This window comes from Rattus norvegicus, chromosome 5 (assembly GCF_036323735.1).
Source record: "Rattus norvegicus strain BN/NHsdMcwi chromosome 5, GRCr8, whole genome shotgun sequence".
NCBI lineage: Eukaryota > Metazoa > Chordata > Mammalia > Rodentia > Muridae > Rattus > Rattus norvegicus.
In genome coordinates, this window is record NC_086023.1 from 155,255,249 (window position 1) to 155,270,349 (window position 15,101).

The 15,101-nt window shown below is 51.7% G+C and overlaps 1 protein-coding gene across 3 annotated transcripts in view; it reads right to left on the reverse strand.

The window, feature by feature from the left end:
* Positions 1-15,101, reverse strand: part of Alpl (alkaline phosphatase, biomineralization associated) — a 55,016-nt gene that overhangs the window by 20,479 nt on the left and 19,436 nt on the right. Inside the window, exon 1 of one of the 3 annotated variants that reach the window (XM_063287200.1) lies at positions 11,999-12,138. The exons of 1 other annotated variant lie outside the window; for it this stretch is intronic. The gene's annotated coding sequence lies outside the window, so the exon portion shown is untranslated. Of the gene's footprint in view, positions 1-8,715; positions 9,071-11,998; positions 12,139-15,101 lie in introns of those variants that run through there. One more of the 3 variants, XM_006239136.5, reaches the window with a different exon arrangement.

The window sequence follows — 15,101 nt, forward strand, 5'->3', positions numbered from 1 at the left end:
CAGTGGTAGTCCCCAGCTCCAGAACCCAGAACCCAGGGCCTTGCGCTTCCTAGGCAAGCGCTCTACCACTGAGCTAAATCCCCAACCCCTAAAAATATTTTTTTTTAAAAGAAGGAATTTAGGACTGAAGGAAACACAGCAAACATTAGCTGGCGGTTTGCTTTGGGTGGCAAGACCAGGAATAATTATTTCCTCTTGTAAATTTGTTTCCAAGTTGCCTAAAATCAGTGTACGAATAGCTTAGGCCTGTTTTTAACTGGGGTCGTGTTGTTGCAGCCACACAGGACAGTCCCAGGGGCAGCTAGCTACAGGACGTCCACACGACTGGGTATCAATGTTACAGAGGAGAAGCGGATTCCAATATCGAGAGTTTTGTTAGAAATAATGTTACCGGGTCAGGACAAGCCAGGATGTGATTATCCCATTTGTTATGGGAAATAGTAGAAATGACAGAAATTCCACGGTGAGAAAGGACGGATAAGCCACCAATCTGCCCCCAGAATAAGGAAGTTTAGAGGTAAGGCTTTGGTGAGGGAAGGGTGGTTAGGGATTGGGAGGAAATGTCCCCCATCTAGTGTCTAACCTTACTTAACTCTGAGGTCTATTTCAGGTGATTGCTAAACTTGAAAAACTTTTTTTTCCGACCAGGGAGGTAGCTCAGTAGGTAAATGCGCTTGCACCAAGATTGATGATCGATCCCTGGGGCCCACACAGTGGAAGGAAAGAACCCGACCTCTACACAGGTCAAATGGAACACCATCCAACAGTCCACTTACTCCCACCACCCACACTCATGAACATACACAGTTAAAAACATTGTGTGCACACCATATGTGTGTGTTCGTATGCATGTATGTGGACTGCACGTTATCTATAGAGGCCAGAGGTCGACACTGAGTGGTCAACATCTCTATTGCTCTCCATAATGGTTTCCAGAAGGGTCTCTCAACTGAAAGTGGTATTAGACCGTCTGTATGGCAAGCCCCAGGCATCCTCCTGTCTCCATGCTCCCACCAGTGCTAGGGCTATGGACGTGCACCACCGTGTCTGGCTTTTTTCATTGTATCCAAGTTTCCATCCCCACAGCATGAGCTTTGCCCACTGAGGAAAAAAAATCTAATTTTTTGTTCTGTTTTTTTGAGACAGTTTCTCCGTGTAGCCCTGGCTATCCTGGAACTCTCTCTGTAGACCAGGCTGGCCTGGAACTCAGAGAGATCCATCTGCCTCTGCCTCCCAAGTGCTGGGATCAAAGGTATAGCCTGTCACCACCTGGTGTCTACAATTTTTATTCTACTTTAGATGCCAAATAGTTTCACAGCAAATCCTAAAATCAGAAAGTCATTAAGTTGACATAAACTATGACTGTATTATAATATTATTCACAGTGTATAAATATAACATATAAAGCCACTATTGACATCAGGAACTGACTTTACAGGTCACAGGTCACCTCCAAATCCAGTGATGATATCACCCCATGTGACCACAAAAGGACCTATGCACCTGTTGTCATGGCAATTGCCATACACTCCCAGTGTCCATCTGGTCTACCTGCCCACCTTTATCTGAGTGTCACGTGTGTGGTTACATCATGGTCCAAATAAAAGGTAAAGCCTTCCTGACCTCTCTCTTCTCCTTCTTCTTCTTCATGGCTCCCTTTGTCCTTTCCCCTACAATAAACCTCTCCCAAGGAACTGTGTTGGCCTGGTGTGATCTGTCCGGACAAGCCACCATTCTAACAGCAGTCACTTCTTTTTTTTTTTTTTTTAAAGATTTATTTATTATATATAAGCACACTGTCGCTGTCTTCAGACACACCAGAAGAGGGCATCAGATCCCATTACGGATGGTTGTGAGCCACCATGTGGTTGCTGGGATTTGAACTCGGCACCTCTAGAAGAGCAGTCAGTGCTCTTAACCACTGAGCCATCTCTCCAGCCCCAGCAGTCACTTCTTTCAGATGAACTCTAACACATTTCCCTCAACTTCACACTGCCCCAGTGGTTGGTGTACACTTCCATGTTTTCAAAATAACGCTTTCCTGGTCCATCCCAGCCACTATAATAGCCACCTCTCCACTTTCCTGATACAGCTCGTGTTGTGGTGACCCCCCCAAACCATAAAACCACTTCTGTTCCTACTTCAAAACTGTAAGTGTCTACTGTGATCAATGTTATATAAGTCTCTGATAGGCAGGATGTCTGGTTCATGGTCCCCAAAGGGGCCGAGACCCACAGGTTGAGAACCAATGGTCTAAGGTTTCTACTCGCTTATCTGTGCTCCTCCGGGAGACTGAGGTGGCCATTGACTATCAGAAGAGCGTCGCTGGATACACCTTTGGGCACCCACCATGGCTGAGCAGCATCCGGCTGCCCCTTTTTCTCCACGTTGGCTCTTGTTTCCTGTCTCCATCCCGGCACACACTGCAGAGGACTTGTAGCTGACAGAGCCTCACGTGCCCCTCCCAGTGTGTGGCTGAGGCAGAATCATGAGCACACATGGACCCCTATGGCACAGCCGTGCAGGATGCAGCACCCCACGGGCAGACCCCCTCATCCTTTGTTTTTTGGTACGAGGTACAGAGAGAGCGAAATAAGACAGGCGTGTCGATGGGACTTCTGAGGTTCAGAGCGCTCTGTTCACTGTCAAGGTGTTAGCGCCTCCTGTGGGCGGAGCTTGGAAATGGAACAGTCCCTTGCTTTAGGGACAGGGGCTTCTCTGCATGTGGGTTAGGGGTTGGGAGCGCAGTCAACATGAGACGGTCCGGTATGGGATTTCCATTGGGGTTCTCCCTAGGAACTTCTGCAGCAAGGAAAGAGGAAACAACCGTCTCCCGAGACGGATGAGAAGACCACAGCTTAGAGAGGCGACGTAATTAGCCTGTGCTTACGAACAAGCAGGTGGCAAAGCTGAACCTTGACCACAGGGCTTTTGATTCCAGAAATAACGGCAAGATTGCTATGGTAACCCCAACCCCTCCATTTCCTCAAGTATAAAGCAAAGGCTTTGAAGTCCGACACAAGAATAGAGTCCTCCGAGGCTGCCATGATTGGGGAGGCCCCCTAAGCCTGTATGGTCTCCTTGTAATCAAGCAGTCCCCATTGCCAAACCCAGCTTCCCTGATTGGTCCTCTAGCACCACGTGACCAGCACTGTAAATTCAGCCGGTGAGACCTCAGATGAAGGTGCTTGCCACCACACCTGATGACTTGGAACCCACATGGCAGGAGAGAGAGACACCTGCAAGTCGTCCCCCGATCTCTCGCACATGCACTGTGGCATGTGTGCACCCACGCTGTCTCACACACAAAATCAATGTAAGTTTAAATTAATATAGGGGCTAAACCAACTTAAATTCTAAACTTCATGTGTGCATGTAGGGATTCCTTGGTATTTTCCATGTAGACAAACATGTAATTTACCAAGAGTTTAAGGGGCAGTGAGACTTAAGTGGGTAAAGGCGCCTGCCACCAAGGCTTGACAACCTGAGTTCGATCCCAGAGAACTCCAGGATGGAGAAGAGAATTGATACCTGAAAGGTTCCTCTGACCTCTGCACAAGCACGTGTACATGCATAGACATACACACACACACATGCACACGTACACACATGTATGCACGCACGCACGCATGCACGCACGCACGCAGAACTCATAACACTAAGCAAATAAAATGTAATGACTTTTTAAGAAGTATTACTCTTTCCTTTCTAGCCCTGTAACTTTTCCCACTGTCTGTCCCCCCTTGCTTTACTCCACTGGCTGGTACTTCTAATGTGAGGAGGGACAGAAAGGACACACACACACACACACACACACACACACACACACACACACACACTATCCTTGTTTCTGATCATAGGGTGAAAGAATTCATCTTTTTTTTTTTTTTTTTTTTTTTTTGGTTCTTTTTTCCGGAGCTGGGGACCGAACCCAGGGCCTTGCGCTTCCTAGGCAAGCGCTCTACCACTGAGCTAAATCCCCAACCCCAAGAATTCATCTTTTGACACTAAGGTGACATTTGGAAGTGTGAGGTAGAGTGGATTTTGTGGGGATGATTTAGGGACTTGGGTCTGATGTGGCAGGTTTGAGGTGTCATTGGGAAGGACAGACTCGAGACTGGCAGGTCGTGGCTAGGGGTAGAACATTTGGGATCAAGGGTGTCTGTTACAACCTTGATGAGACTCAACAAGGTCGCCTGAAAGGGGACAGGCATAAGAGACACGGTGGCAGCACGCAGAAAGCCAGGCTGAAAAGAACTTGAGGGTTTTCTTTCTTTTTTTCTCCTTCCTTTATTATTTTTTCTTTGCATCTCCCACTTTCTTTCTTGCTTCTTGATAGAACCCCAGGCCTCACACAGGCTAGGCTACAACTCTGGCCCCCAAAAGGATTTTTTTTACGTTGGCAAAATGGGCGAAAGCCATAACCAAAACCTTGCAGAAGGGCTGGAGAGATGGCTCAATAGTTAAGAGCACTGGCTGCTCTTCCAGAGGACCTGAGCTCAATCCCCAGCAACCACATGGTGGCTCACAACCATCTGTAATGGGACCTGATGCCCTCTTCTGGTGTCTGAAGACAGAGCACCCATAGACATAAAAAAAAAAACAATCTTTTTTTTTTTTTTTTAAAGCACCTTACAGAAACCATTATGAACAAACACGGCAAATTCTCTGTAACATTTGACGTATTATTACCCAGCAAGCTCTTGTTCATAATAGTCAGTAATGTGACGCTCAGTCTACAACTGTGATGTATCAGTCCTAGCAAAAGTAGCTATCAAACATGCAGCATGGACAGAGCTTGAGGTGGGACCACGAAGGATCGAACATTGTGAGTGATGCAGGGAACAGGGATGGAGGGGACAAGGGGTGGAAACTGAGGTGTGGCACTTGTGGCCTGAGAAAACATTCACTCCACTCTCTCTGCACCTAGCATCTGAAACAAAGGATTTGAGGGGTCCTACTCAAAGGGTACCAGCAGCCTGCATGGTTCGTCTGAGGTTCCTGGACACTGCAGACCCAGGCCATGAAGGTCTTTGCACCCTGAGCCTGAAGTCTACGAGATGCTCAGGCTTGGATGCTGAGCTCTGGGCTCAGGCCTGGCACTGAGATGGCCGGACTGGGAGATAAATCTGTGTAGTACCCGGAGCGGAGGAACCTAGGAAACCCTTCAGTCTCTGCTCAGCTTCCTCCCTTCCCTACCTCAGAGGCTTCAGGCAGCCTGGGGTGAGAGACTCTGGTGGGCCCAGTCTGGGGAGTCCTGGCTCCCCACTACCCATTGTTTCAGTGGATGCTGGGGCATAGTCCCCTCCCACTGCCTAGCCTGGCCTTTCTGCCAGGCTTCCAGCTACGTGATCTGATTATTTAGGACAAGCATGGTTCCAGCTGGGCTGAGGCTCTGGGTGAGGGAGCTGCTACTTGGCAGGCCAGAAGAGAGGCTTCGAGGCTGGGCCTGGCCCCTGACAATGGCACTGAGGCAGCGGCTCCAGTGTTTGGCGGAACGCCAATCTCCGGCTGGTGTCCATAGAGCCAGGACAATCTGAAAGGCAGGACTGAAGACGGCCATTACCAGGCACTCGGTCACATCAACACGGCCTCCCAGCCACGGGTTCTCCTGACCTCACAAGACAGTTCAGAGAACTTAGCTGGGCTCCAGTTAGCTGACAAGCACCTACATACGCAGGCGGGCTCCGCCATTTCCTTCTCCAGGGTGGGGATGACCCTCTTCTGGCCTCAGTTTCCCCACCAGAGACAAGAGAGAGACTAGTGCCCATCTTTTGGGGGAGGCAGGGCACTTGATAGAGGCAGAGGTTAGGGTCTCCTACCTGAGTGGCCTGGCTAGGCGACAGGTGAAGAAACATAGCAGGCCCAGGGCCAGCATGAACAGAAGGAGGCTACCAACCGCTGTGACCACCAAGTCCAGAGTGGGCGACAGGAGGGCCATCTTGGAGTGAAGAGTGCAGTAGATGTGATTGCCACACAAAACCGCCAGCTCTGAAGCCTGAGGTCAGTGGCTGTGACCTGACCTTACTCCCCAGTTAATCTCCTGGGATTAGCAGGAAGGATGAGATGGGGCCCACAATGTTCCCCTCCCCCACCCCAGTCCTGGGGAGGGCTGCCTGGTGCTATTCATTCAACTTTGTTCATTCACTCCTCCCTCCAGAACATTTGCTGGGCGCCTGCTGAAGGCCCAACTCTGTTCTAGGTTTTAGTGAGATTACTGAACAGCCAGGGTAGGAAGCACCTATCATGTGCCAGGCACTTGGAGAAATAAAGCTAAAGGGGCCAGAGGTATGGCTCACATGCCTAGAATGCAGAAAGCTCTGGGCTCCACCCACATCACAGCGTAAATCAGGCGTGATAGCATTCGCCTGTCATTCCAGTACTTGGGAGGGGGAAGCAGAAGGGTCAGGAGTTCAAGATCATCCTCGGCTACTGCCGATGATTAGTGTTGTCAAAGACTCACCCAGAATCACCCAGGAGACTGGCCTTTGAGTGTGCCCATGGGGGATTATCATGATTAAATTGAATTTCGGAGATCTGGTGACACCATTCCCATGCCAGAGTCCTGGATATGATGGAGGAAGAATTTCTTGTCTGGGGGCTTAATGTAATTGGCTGCTTCCAGAGCCTGCTGACTTTACTTCCCCACCACAAAGCTCAGGGTCTGGAACTGGGAGCTAAATTTAACCCTTTGCTTGCTTGTTTGTTTTCTGAGACAAGGTTTCTCTGTCTAGCCCTGGCTGTCCTGGAACTTGCTCTGTAGACCAGGCTGGCCTCGAACTCAGAGATGTGCCTGCCTCAGCCTCCTGAGTGCTGGGATCAGCTGCGTGTGCCACCACCTAGCAACACTTCCTTTCTTGAGTTGCTTTTGTTAGGATGTTTTATCACAGCAACAGCGAAAGAAGCTGAGACTCTACACAGCGAAGCAACCTGGACTCCGTGAGACCCTGTCTCAGAAAACCCAAAACCGGAAAATTAATAAATACTCAGTAAAGTTCCGAAAGAAAGGAACCCTGGAGTCCCCGAGTCTCTCAGCCCCCGCACGCACGGACATGCACAAAATACATAAATAAAAATGTAATGAAACTTCAAAAGAGTCACAGTGGTCCTTGCTCTGCTATCTGCCTCCTCTTACTGCTGGGCCCCACTAGGCTCTTCCCAGGAACCTAGCAACAGCTTACATCATCACCCGCTGCCAGGTGCGAGCCAACCTGGGACTGCTCAGCTACCCCCCCCCTCTCTCTCTCGCTCTCGCTTCCCACATGTTCCTCTTTCTGTACTTCTCAGTCCTCCTCTTCTTCAGACCCCCTTCCCTTTCCTTCTCCTGCAAAGAGTCTTCATGCTAGGCCTATCAGCATGGTTATCAGCATGGTGTGATTCCTGGGGAGTGGGGGGCGAGGACATCTTGGTGGGGTCTGCTGAGGTGCTCCCTCCTGCTACATTATACCGTGACGTAAAGCATAACATTGTGAGACTTAGTGGGCAGGATTACAGGGACACTGGGGAAGATGGGTTTACTGGGGCGGGGGTTGGGGGGGGGAAGGAAGGATGGCTGACCTCAAGTTGACAAACACGCCCGTTGTCCCAGCATTCAGGAAGTTAGTGATACTAACCACCTTCCAGGCCGGCAAGAAGATGCAGCTGGAGTAGCTCCCTTGTCAGCAGGCACTGGGGAGCTCTCTCTGATGCTAAGACTGGAGGAAGTGGAAGGCAGACAGTGTTTACAGCAGCCACTGTGTCAAGCGGCCCGAGGAAGTCTGAGGCTTTAGCTGCAGTGCCTGGGAGGGGACCTGGACCTGTCTCTCGACCAAGTCAAGCGTCTATGACAGTCTTTTCTGGCCAGGGCATTATTCATTCACTGATGGAAGTTATTTAGGGCCACCGTGAAGGGCTCAGGGAAAGAATACGCTCTGATAAGAGCGGGCTGTGGTCAGATCCAAAAGGGACTTCCATAGATGGGGGGAGGTTAAGCCAGACACAGCAAGCTTCAGGTCTCCAGCGATGACATCCCTTCTTGGCAGGAAACAGGCATAAGAGCACAAGGTTGAGAGAGAGAGTATTGGGTCTTTAGGCCTTGGAGAGAACACCCTCAGCCACGCTCAGTACAGCTGTAGACTGCCTTCCCTGTTCTGGAAAGTTCTCTGAAGTCCACCCAAAGACTCTTCTTGTTCCCTTTGCACTTTCCCCTCAGCTCAGCTGGCCACCCCAGGCCCAGCCAGGCATCACCTCCTAATGTGGCTCAAATGTCTCTGCCCTTGGGCAGTCTGTGGCTGGAGAGGCCGGGGCAGCAGCCAGAAAAGGCCTGCCCAGCCAACAGTGGGTGTTGGAAGAGGCAGCCTGGCAGCGTGAGGGTAGCCCTGAGCCAGGCTGCAGGGGTGAACCTTGTCTTTGCCCCGCAAGCTGGATACCCTGAGGTGAGAAATCTCACCCCTCCTGCACCAGGTCAGTTAAGAGTCTAAGAGAGACTCAGGGCTGCCCTAAAGATTCTGGCCATTTTACCTGCAGCAAAGGCTCAACCTGAACGTGGGACCGGCAGGTGTGAGGGGTTGTAAGGCAATAAGTGAGGAACGTAGGGCAGTGGGGAGAGAGACTGAGGGAGACAGAGGAGAGCTGGGTGGACGAATGGTAGTGTATGCCTGCACACACACACACACACACACACACACACACACACACACACACACGCAAATATAGCTTGCCCACATGCCTGCTCACCTGAGGCTGAAATGGTCTATCCTGCACTAGAATGCTCAACCTTCAGCATCTGGATGAGGCTGGTCACAGGTCCCCATCTCCTGTCCTGTCCCATTCACACTGGGAAGATACAAGCCCCAGGCGGTGTGACGCTCTTCCCCGTCTTACAGAACAGAAAACTAAGGGTGATCTAAAAGGTCACCGGTGAGGCTGGCAGTGTGGCAAGGTCAGCACGATCTGAAGCTGAGAGGCAGGATGCGAGGAATTTCAGTCAGGGGCAGCGGCCAAGCACATAGCAGTTGTTTGAGGACAGAGAGGCCTGGAGTAGCCCTGAGGGAGCCAAAGCAGGACCTGGCTTGTGCCATCCCTCACCCTTGTCACCAGCTCTATTTCGTAAGTCAGGGCGTGGCTACCAGAACTGGAAATCAGAAGGCGCTGGGCATGAGGTCTGGGACTATCCGAGACTCACTCACTGGGACACCAGAAAGCCTCATGGGCTGTAGCCTGGGCCTAGGGCCACAGTGGGAGGAGAGGTAGGAGGTGGACGGCCTAGGGCATCATTTTATAGGTACACAGGCTTCCTCCCACCCATGGAGAGGACACATCCTGCCTATGGGTCTGGAAGCTAAGCATGGGAGAGGTTGAAGGGGGCCATGCATCTCTGAGGGGTGTTTCAGGGCCCTGCCCCCTCTGGGCTGTACCCAGTTTGTGTCCCACTCTCTCACGTCCCCACCCCCACCAGGAAACAGGGCAGTCCCATCCTAATATCAAAAACTGAAAGGCACAGAGAAGTTTCATGACCTTCCAGGGCCACACAGCACACTGACGCAGCTTCCTCCCTCGGGAGGCGAGGGTTAGCGGTGTAAGGGGGTCTGCAAGGCTGGGTGGTGATGCCGGTGTTTTGAAACTACGTTAAGCACATTGATGTGTGAGGAGAACACATCAACCATAGCATTAGAGAAAACTCCTTCCTCGCCCCGTCCCAACCTTATACAGGGTCTGTCTTGGGAAGCCCTGGCTAGCCCAGGGAGAGCTTTGTAGGTGGAACATGATGGTGTCTTGTCTTTCATCCCAGAACTTGGAGGCAGAGGCAGGTTGATCTCTCTGATTTCAAAGCTATCCTGGTCTACATAATGAGTTCTAAGCTAGCCAGGGCTACTTTTACCTCTATTAACTCATTTAACCCCACAATAGGCTGAAGGATAAACACTACAGCTCTTCCCATTCCACAGATGGGAAAAGTGAGCGCAGAGAGGTTGAGTAGCTTGCCCAGAGTCAAACAGCAAGTAACCATGTCAGAATTCAGTCTTCCGTGTGGGCGTTTTTTGCTTTTGGATGTCCTCTCAAGGTCCAAGCTGACTGACTGGAAATGTTACACATGTTCTGTACAATGCATACGCAATAGGGACTGGATGATACCATGACTCAGGACGCTCGCTTCCCAAATCTCATTTTTGTCATGCTTCTCTTAGACTCCTGGGGGAGGGGCTCCCCTTACCCCAAAGAGAGATGAGGTCTGCCAGAGGTCACACATTGAGAAAGGGGTAGAGTCACTTCTTGGACAGGCTGGGTCCAGGTCGCTGACCCAGCACCTGTAGCCAGCTGGGCTGTGGAAATCCCTCTGGGATTTGGGCAGGATATTGACCCTACTTTCCCCACAATCCCCAGCTTCAGCCCATCCTCTGAGGACTCTCAGATGCCCTCCCCACCCCCAGCTCTGTCCTGGCTGTGTTCCCCTGGGAGGATCTGGTTAGTCCCCCAGACAACCCCAAGGAGGAGGCGAGGAGGGCCTGACTATGGAAACTAGCCTTGAACTTGTAACTCGCTGGGTGGGCCTGACACAAGCAGAATCCCAGCTGGCACACGCAGGGAGCACACAGATGCTGGTAGTTGGCGGCTGGGCCCCACAGCATCCTTTCTACATTCCAATCGAGCTTATGACCAGCTGTCAGGCTCCCAGCAAACTGGGGTGTTTGAGGATCTTAGTAGTGGGGGTGAGAGAGGCGGGACACCCGGCTGGTGATGACCTAATCCAGACAGACATGGTGTCGTAGGTCATCCCAGCACTCGCTATCCAGTCAGTTCAAAGACAGCCTGGACTACCTGAGCTCCTGACTCAAAAAATTAAAGCCATGGTGCTGTGCTGGGGCAATGGTCACACTGACTGCTCTTGCCATAGCGCTGTAGGAATGGGAATTCGACAGGACAAGGGACGAGGAGAACAACACTGTCACCCTTTGTGACAGAGGCAGCAAGTCAGCCAGCACGGTTCTGATTGGTGGATCCTCCTGTCCTTGCTCCCAGGGCACAGAGAAGTGAAGTAAGCTGGGCAAGGACACACAGCAACTAATAGGAAGAGGGTAATGTCTCCACAGGGCGCCTACTATGTGCTAGAAGATTTCTATACCATCTCCTATGTAGGCAGAACTCTCAGGACCAAGAGTAGAGGGAACTCATGGCTCACACTGCAGGGTGTGGGAGAACCAGGAGCCCCTCCGGCCTGGTAGACCCCTCATGCAATGCCTTTGTCACCCTAGTATCTAAAAGGACTGTCTCCTCATGGACTAGGGCTGTGACATGGGATCCCCATGACAACTGAGTCCCCTGGCTCAGCCTGGGTTGGGGACAGGGGGGCTGTCTGACAGAAAGCACACCTCAGACCATGTAGGCTCTCCTCCAGCTCCTCCTGCCTTGAATGTGACCTGTGTCCTGGGGGCACTATCCCACCAGACTTCCCTCCCACCCTAGTCCACTCCTCTGTGGTTACCATTCTGCAGAGAGAGAGAGAGTGAGCTACAGGGGCTACCCCAGGCTGCCCTCCCACCCCTAGCACAGGGATGACCGCTCCACCAAGTTTCCAATGTCAGTTTATGAGACAGGATTTAGTGTTCTCTGTTGCTACAATGGTGACTTGGTGACACCTGCTGTCACATCTAGCTGCTCTGAGTTCATTCTCCTTCCCAGCAGGGGAAGACCCACTCCTTTCGACTGCTGCGGGGTGGGAACTGGCAGATGCAGGGACCATTTCCATCGGATGGCAGGGTACCGTGGGTGTGAAATGAGGGGGCACCTGAGGGGAACAACAGTCTGTGTGGTGGACTAGAAATCTACAGAAAAACCCATGAGTTGGATGCTGGTGTCTGGACCCTGGACACAGGAACGCCTGAAGCTCGCCTCTGAATGGGAGCCAGTTCATTCTCCTAATGTTTGCTTTGGTTTTTCTGTTGCTTGGAGCCCAGACTCTGCCCTCAGAACTCCAGGCCAGAGGTTTTTTCTCAGCTCCTTACACTGTAAACAATCATACCTGGTTGGTCATGCTCAGATGGCTGTTTCCACCAAAGGGAAGAAACGGGGCGAACTAGTTAAAGGTGGGCGGACGCACTGCGTGTGAGCACACATGTGGGATCCGTGGCTGTTCATGGCGATGCGTGTCTATAATCCCAGTTACCCTGGAAGCAGAGGCAGGAGGATTGCTCAGGTTGAAGGCTAGCCTGGACTTCAAAGGAAGTTCTAGGTCAGCCAGGGATATATAGTGAGACCATGTCAGAAAAGAAAGGAAGGAAGGAAGGAAGGAAGGAAGGAGAGTAGGTGAGAGAGGGAGGGGAAAAGAATTTTTGGGAAAATCCTGAATTCCCCGGTAGGATAGTTAGAGACACACAGCTTCCCCCCAGGTATGGGTTCCATTTAACATCAGTGTTGATAAAAGCCCTGTGCCTGAAAGTGTCTGTCTGTCCACTGGGCCCTTCAGTCTAGTGGTCAGTCAGTCCCCAGGGAGTCGCTGGTACAGAACTGTAAAACATCCATCTCAGAGGAGAAAACAGAGGCACAGGAGTGACAGGACTCGCCCAAGGTCCCTGAGCTGAAGAGGGGCAGGACTAGCTAGCTACAGCCCAGATGTTCCTGGCCCCAAGCCGAGGGCCTTTGCCCCTGGTCACTGGGTGGCAGGGATGAGGCTGGCTGGCCAGCCTCTGAGGTACTTTGTTCCACCTGACAGCCTTCAAGGCTGTTTTAAAAGTTAAAAGGAACAGATGTGCACAGTGCCCCGCCCCCTGCGTCCTGGGACCTCTAAGGTGGTATTTAAACAATGGCCCCTGGGCTGAAGTTCATTAAGCAGCTACTGCCCACCAGGGGGGTCAATAGAATAGGTCAGACCCCCATCAGGGCTGAGTCAACTGAGAAGGAAATGAAGAACCTTGCGGAAGGGAAGCCAGGTCACTGTGATGCAGGAAGAGAGAGAAGAGCAGGAGAGGGAAGGCCGGCTCAGAGAAGGGCTCACCCGAGCCCATATTGCAGATTTCTACAGCACACGCTGTGACACTGCACTCACACCTACACAAAAGGAAACTGAAGCAGAGAGGCGTAGCCACAAACCCAGGCAATAGAGCCACAAGCCCAGGCAATGCAGAGTAAGCAGCTTCGTGAGGCCCCTGGCATTCCCTCTGGTCTCAGCCCATCCTTCTAGCTCAGGCTGGGGACCTCCTTTTCTGGGGCCACCCTTCCGTCCCACTCCATAAGCCTCAAAACCCATTGGGCTCTATCCCAGATCGTGTGAGCCCTGTCAACCCACTCTTGTTCTGTCTCTGACATTAACTTCTGGCCCATCACTGAAAATGCATTTGCCTGAGGCCTACTGGGCACACGGCTGGACCACACATGTGATGGGAAACCTCCAACCAGCTTCCCATTGGGGCTCATCTGGTAGTCTTCCCAGCACTGGTGTGGGTGAAAAAGAATCTTGGTCTTGGAGGTGGCAGACATGGGGCCCGGTGTGGTACCCGTCCCATCCCACAGACGTGATGTAGAGGAAGTGTACACTCTAAGGCTCGGTCCATAGGATGTATGTGGAAAGTGCTTGCCCCGTCTTATTACTTCCTGTTTTTTGTCAGAATGAAACCCAAGGCCTTAGCCCACGACAGGCAAACACTGTACCACTGAGCTATACCACCTGTGCTTTGACGTAGGGCACTCATGTGGTCATCCTCATTTTAGGGTACACAGAGAGGTGAAGGGACCTGTGTAAGGTCACACAGCATGAGCAGCAGGGCTAGGTCTAAAGTCTCCAACTCCAAAGTTCACAAACAGTTTGCCGTGAATCCGCTGAGGCTTCAGGAGACACTCAACACAAGGTTTTCAGGCTTTTCCCCCAAAGAGATCATGTGACCTTTACAAAGTCACACAGAAAGGAGACAAGCACCCAGGGTCTCTGTTGCCAGGGTGATGGAGTCAGGAAGCAAGAAAGACTGAGTGAACAGCAGGTAGGCAGCCGGTGCAAAGGCCCAGAGGCCATGAGGGACTGGAGAGGCTGAATGATCCAGTGTGTGTCACGACTGTGGAGGGGACTGACTCTGTGCGTGTGCGTGTGTGTGTGCGTGTGCGTGTGTGTGTGCGCGTGGTGTTCTAATATTATTAAGACAGAATAGCTACATTATTATATAGACAGGGTCTTTCTCCTGGTTCTTTTTTTTTTTTTTTTTTTTTCGGAGCTGGGGATCGAACCCAGGGCCTTGCGCTTCCTAGGCAAGCGCTCTACCACTGAGCTAAATCCCCAACCCCGGGTCTTTCTCTATAGCCTTGACTGGCCTGAAACTCACTACGTAGATGAGTCACTGTCGCTGTCTTCAGACACAGCAGAAGAGGGCATCAGATCCCATTACAGATGGTTGTGAGCCACCATGCGGTTGCTGGGAATTGAACTCAGGACGTCTGGAAGAGCAGTCAGTGCTCTTAGCCACCAAGCCATCTCTCCAGCCCTGTCTTGAACTCTTAATTCTCCCACCTTGGGCTCTCAAGTGTGGGGATTACAGATGTGAACCTGAGCCTCTGTATTCGCTCACGGGAGCTGGGATTACAGAGAACTGGGCTCTCGTTCTGGTTTAATTTGCCCATGTTCACCTTTTCCGGTGTTTGTAATGTTTCTGATGCAGAAAATTCGAGGTCTGGATCCGAAGCACAGCTCGGTGAGGGAGCACTGGCCCTGGGTTCTATCCTGGCTCTGAGTGCAGATTCATTAAATAAAGGCGCAGGTCTGTCTCGTCTAGACTGAGCTAGGGATCAGGGCTGATGGCTCCACAGTGCCTGTGACTCTGCTCTGGAGATCAGGTCACTGTGCTCTGGGTGTGGTGGGGCAGGCCAGGGCCTGCACACCTTGGTCAAAAGTGAGCAGTGGGGGGCTGGGGGTGTAGCTCAGTTGGTAGAGCGCTTGCCTAGCGTGTAACAGGCTCTGAGCTGGCTCCTCAGGGCCACGCAAGCAGAGCGCAGTGGTCCGTGCCTGCAATCTCAGCACTCAGGAGAATCACAGCTTCCGGGTCGTCCCTGGCTATAGAGTGATCTGAAAGAGAGCCTGAAACCAGACTGGGTCATATCAGACCCTGCCTTCAAAGTAAATAGATAAATAGATGGATAAATTT